At 38.0% G+C, this 6,000-nt stretch overlaps 1 pseudogene; it reads left to right on the forward strand.

The window, feature by feature from the left end:
* LOC109490012 overlaps positions 1–6,000 on the forward strand; it is a 53,815-nt pseudogene that overhangs the window by 46,700 nt on the left and 1,115 nt on the right.

The raw sequence follows: 6,000 nt of genomic DNA on the forward strand, positions 1-6,000 counted from the left end.
CCACATCAGGCTCCTCCGCTGGGAGCCTGCTTCTTCCTCTCCCACTCCCCTGCTGTGTTCCCTCTCTCGCTGGCTGTCTCTTTGTCACATAAATAAATAAAATCTTAAAAAAAAAAAAAAGGGGGGCGCCTGGGTGGCACAGCGGTTAAGCGTCTGCCTTCAGCTCAGGGCATGATCCCGGCGTTATGGGATCAAGCCCCACATCAGGCTCCTCTGCTATGAGCCTGCTTCTTCCTCTCCCACTCCCCCTGCTTGTGTTCTCTCTCTCGCTGGCTGTCTCTATCTCTCTGTTGAATAAATAAATAAAATCTTAAAAAAAGAAAAAAAAAAAAAGAAACATACTCTTAACTATAGAGAACAAACTGATGGTGACCAGAGGGGAGGTGGGGGGGGATGGGGGAAATAGGTGATGGGGATTAAGGAGGGCACTTGTGATGAGCATGGGCTGTTGTATGGAAGTATTTAAACACTATGCTGTACACCTGAAACTGATATTACACTGTGTTAACTGGAATTTAAGTAAAAACTTAAAAAAAATCAATTGGGGGAAAGAAGTAGAGCCACTCAAAATTGTAGGGCTTATGAAGATTTTAAAATAATGATTTCTTTTAGAAATGTGAAAAATACCAAAAATAAAATTTGAGTCTGATTGCTACTCTTCAATAAATGGATTAAAATTTTTCACCAACTGAAAAGATTCCAGAACCAAAATCCATATGTAGACATGAGGTCTTTTTTATTCAAAAGCTTTTGTTAGAACAATTCACACAAATTAAAAACTCAAGTCAGACTGTAGCTTTTTAAGCACATTCTATAACTACTAATATCTTGTAATACCAATTAAGTACTTCTTACATGCTAGACACCACAATAAATACATGTTGTACCAGCTTGCATTGTCCCCAGACCTCCCTTCCCACAGGCCCTTCTATAATACATTGTAAATCCCATCAATGGTTAGGGTCTACTTGCCTTCCCTTTGAACCTGGAAATATTTGTGATGCCTCTGAGAGAGTTGAGAAGAAGTGATGTTGTGGGACTTCCCAAGGCTGGCTTAAAGCAGTTTTTGCCTTGCTTGGAAGTCATGCGCTCCAGACTGTTAAAAGCAATGATACAATAAACATTCCTATACACGTGTTCTTTGCAAGATTTACTCAAGACACAGCTTGAAGTAGTTTTCCTGTGGCATGGGATAGGTGCATTTTCAACATAACAAAGTAATGCCTAGACTTCCAGTCATCCAGCCCAGGTGCCAGGCATGTGATTGAACAAATCTTTATCACCCTGTATCATAGATTTATCCTCAGACTTTGAGTCTCCCAAGTCCCAGACATTGTGAAGCAAACAACTCTTTCTGCCATGCTATGTTCAAATTCCTGACCACTGTATCTGTGAGCAGAACAAGGTTTCGAGCTATTAAATTTAAATAATTTGTTCTATGGCAACAATAACTGGAACATATGTGGTAACCTTTTAAAGTCCTAACAGTTTTTTAGATTAATCCAATTTTATCAATGTGTTAAGAATGCTTAATGGTTTCTAACTAAAAACTATACAGGTTAATCATCCCTAACATTACTGTAAATGCCTCTATTCCATTTATGGCCTACTAGAGTATTGGGGGTGGAAGGGATAAAACTTATTAAAAATATTCATGAAGAAAATGTTCCACATCGAATTTTATATTTTACTGAAAAACCCATACTCATGTCAACTCCTCTCAGAAAAATAATTGGAGGAGCACCTGAGTGGCTTAGTGGCTTAGTCAGTTAAGCGTCTGCCTTTGGCTCAGGTCATGATACTGGAGTCCCAGGATCGAGCCCCTAGCTGGGCTCCCTGCTCAATGGGGAGTCTGTTTCTCCCTCTCCTGCCACCCCTCCCCCAGCTTGTGCTTTCTCGCTCACTCTCTCAAATTGAAAAAAAAAAAAAATTGGATAACACAAGCAGCAGAAGAGACATTTGGGAAAGGTCAACATATTCTAAACTAACTAACACCTTTAGCTTTCCAAGCTGTTTATACCCAACCTACTGGACTACATCTGCGATTAGAGGATTCTTATTCAAATTGACACTTGGGAAGTAAAGTCATTATTCTAAGTCTGCCCTTTAGGATAAATTACACATTTTATTATAATTTTACTATCAAGCAAAAACAGATCCAAGTATACTTTTAGTCAAATCCATAAGCTAAATATTGACAAATGACATGTAATCATCATACAATGAAATGCAAAGACCTACCCCCAACATTGGGTACCCTTTTATCCTTTCAAAAGGTTAAACAAAGTCTGTCTTGGGATTTCAAAAAGACTTACAGTTACAAGGTCATTAAGTGGATGGAGTTTATTGTGGGAAAGAGACTTACTTTCACCTACCTGGATCCATGAAGTTCTCCTGAGTTTTCGTTACCTTAATGTGACCACCACGTATTGTAACCACCTTATTTCAAATCATCAACACATTGCCAAGTTAATGCAAAACTTTTGCACGAATCTTTCCATATCTATCGGTGCCCCCTCAATTCTATTTCCATCAAAAAGCCTAGGATTTTTAGAGCACATATTTTTAGAACATAAATCAAATAATGCTGCTTCCCCTGCCTTAAGCTTCCAAACAAAATCCTAACAAAAAAAGGAAAACAAAAACAAAAACAAAAAAAACCCAAAACCCAACTCTTACCCTTGCCTGAATTTGGCTTCCTGTCAGACCCCTCTCCCCTTCCCAGCCATACTGTGGTCCTTCTGTCCCCACTGCTCACCAAGCTCCTTCAACCCTTGGGATTTTCGCAGTTTTGGGGGTCTCTATTCAGAGGCTCTGTCCCCATTCAGAGCAGTGCTTTTTCCTGTTTCATTTTTTTGACTGAAATGTCAGTCTCCATTTCAGAAAAGCTTTCCTCAGATATCATGATCTAATATTGCTCTATAGACTCCCACTTCGAGGCACTTTTTACCAACCCACACTTTTTGTTCTTCCCTGGTTCTTAATGGCTATCAGAAATTACATTTTGAATTTATTCATCTTCTGTTTATGATCTAACTCGAGGAGAATATAAGTTCCATGAGAGCAAGGTCCTATACCTTCCTTTTCCTCCAGTAACAAATAATCATCTGTTCAACAAATGAAGCATTGGAAACACAAAACACAAACTGATTTTGTATAGAAGTGTGGCCATCAGTATGGAGAAAACAGCTGAATGGATACAAACTCCAACTAAAGCTATAATAAGGACACAGCAAGGGAATAATTTCTTCTCCTAAGAACTACTACTCAATTGCAGATCAGCCTAAAATAAACAGAACCTTTAAACTCCTCATCTTTTGTAAATCCAGGACTGTTACAAATAGGTTGATTTTATCTCTATTTTCAGCTGTAAAGGAGTATTTTATAACACCATTAAAGAAAAGGATATTGACATTACACATGTATGTACATAAATGTTGCAGGTTGAACTAAATCCCTCCAAAAATATGATCAGGTCTTAATGCCCAGGACCTAGGAATAGGACCTTATTTGTTGTGGTTAATTTTATGTGTCAACTTGGCTGAGCCACAAGCCCAGATAGGTGGCCAAACATTATTTTGAATGTTTCTGTGAAGTTGTTTTTGGAGGAGATCATCATTTAAATTGGTGAGTGTTGAGTCCATTGTCATCCATCATCAGGGTAGGCCTAATCCAGGCTTGAACTGGGGGGAGTTGGGGGAGAAAGACTGAACTCTCCCTGAACAAGAGGAAATTTTGCCAAAGACAACCTTCTAACTTGAACTTTATTATTGGCTTTTCCCCTGGGTCTCCAGCCTGCTGGTTTGCCCTGAGGCTTTAGATTTGCCAGCTATGACCTCATGAGCCAATTCTTTAAATCTTTTCCCTATGTATACACATGTTCTATTGATTCTGTTCTTCCTGAGAACCCTAATACATTTGTAAATAGGGTCCTTTCAGATGTATTCAAATTAGAATGAGATTATACTGAATTAAGGTGAGCCCTAATCTAAGGACTGGTGTTTTGGTAAAAACTGGTAAAAAGAGGGGAATATGCACATAGAGACAACAGGGAGAAAGCTAGGTGACAAAGGAAGCAGAGATTGGAGTAGTCCATCTACAAGCCAAGGAAAGGCAAGGATTTCTCATCAGAATTTCAGGGAGAAACCAACGCTGCCAGCATTTCAGACTTGCTCCTCCAGAACAGTGAAGGAATACATTCCTGTTTTAGGCCATCCGGTTTGTGATAACTGGTTATAGTAGCCCTAGGAAACTCACACAAGACATTAAAAAAAGGTTTCAAAAGTATTATGATGTACTCTCTGAACAGCAACCACAAAAAAATTGAGAACTGAATTTGGAAGTGAAAAGATCAGGTCCAAAGGTAACATGTATAACTCATTAAGCTCTATTCTCTATGTTACTGTACTGGCAAAATAAACAAAAATAAATAAAAATAACCTGCTACTAAGATGTATTTTTATTTGTTTTGCATTTTAGACCAATTTTTAGATTCTAATTATTCATGTGTTTTACGCCAAACTTTCATGACTATTTTAGCACGGTCTTTTGTTTCACACAACTCCTGCTCTTTAAAATCCCTCATGACCTCTTAACATTAGTAGAACCACATTCTTAGGGCATGAAAGAATATCCCAAACAGAAGCATTCATTCAGAGGCAGCTTAAGCAAAGTGAACTCATAAGGCAGTTATGCATTTGTTAAAGTAATTCTTTAGATAACATGAAATGAATTCTGATTTGCTGAAATAACTTTTTTCTACTGGCCCCAAGATAATTATTCTAATGTTATCTTGACCTTAGATATTCAGACTTTCACCCAGAAAGGTTAATGTATTAGTCACTATAACTGGGTAACAAATTATAATAAACTTGATCACTTACAACAACAGAAATTTATTCTTTCAGCTGTGGAGGCCAAAAGTCTCAAATTAAGGAGCCGGCAGGGCCTTATTCTTTCAGCTGTGGAGGCCAAAAGTCTCAAATTAAGGAGCCGGCAGGGCCGCCCTCCCTCTGGGGGATATGGGAAGTATCTCTTTCTTGCCTCTTTCAGCTTCTAGTGGCTGTCCCTATTCATAGATTTGTGATCAGGTTACCTCCTTTTGCCACCCCTGAGGACCCATCATTGGAATTGGGGTCCACCTGCAGAACACAGGATTTTCTCACATCCTCACCTCAAAATCCTTACTTGCAAGTGCAAATAATTTTTTAAGTTTTATATATATGTGTATATATATATAAATAGGGCTGACAATATATACATACATACATATATATATATATGCTGTTTTATTATGTTCAATTAGCCAACATACTCTTTTTCATATTCACAGGCTCCAGCGGTGAGGATATAGATATATTTTTGGGAGATCCACATTCAGACCACTAAGTTTTACTCATGTATTTCTCTTTAATTTGCCCCTCAGCTCTGGTAACCCTTTATTCACCTTACAGGAGTTATCTTGAATGAAAATATTTTGCATCTGTATCATTTGACACAATTAGCAAGTTTTTTTTTTTAAACTCTAATTAGGAAATGGGCAGAAACAGCTTTTATCAAAGACGACCACACGTAAAATAAAAATAGACCTTCACTCCTGAAACCAATATGACACCATGTTAACTAGAATTTAAACTTGAAATAAAAATTTAAAAGAAAATTTAAAAGAAAAAATAAAATAGACCTTCAGCATAGCAATTACAATATGAACATTTTATACAGCAAGTCCACAAACAACTGAAATTAAAACACATTCCCGAACTGTAAAAAGATCTACATAGCACACGTTCGCGTGTACATAGCACACGTTCGCGTGTATTAATGATTTTTCCTACTTGCTTCACTTCATAGCTAGATCCCATCGATTTTCTTTCCGTCCTTCCTCAGAGCCTACTAAATGCTACTGGGCTTCAAATCTGTTCCTTTCATATTCCTTATCTCCCTTAATGACCCACCCTTAAAAATTGCAAATCTGCCATTTTATTCGCCTCCCCGCCCCCC

Source organism: Ailuropoda melanoleuca, chromosome 1 (genome assembly GCF_002007445.2).
Source record: "Ailuropoda melanoleuca isolate Jingjing chromosome 1, ASM200744v2, whole genome shotgun sequence".
Lineage (NCBI taxonomy): Eukaryota > Metazoa > Chordata > Mammalia > Carnivora > Ursidae > Ailuropoda > Ailuropoda melanoleuca.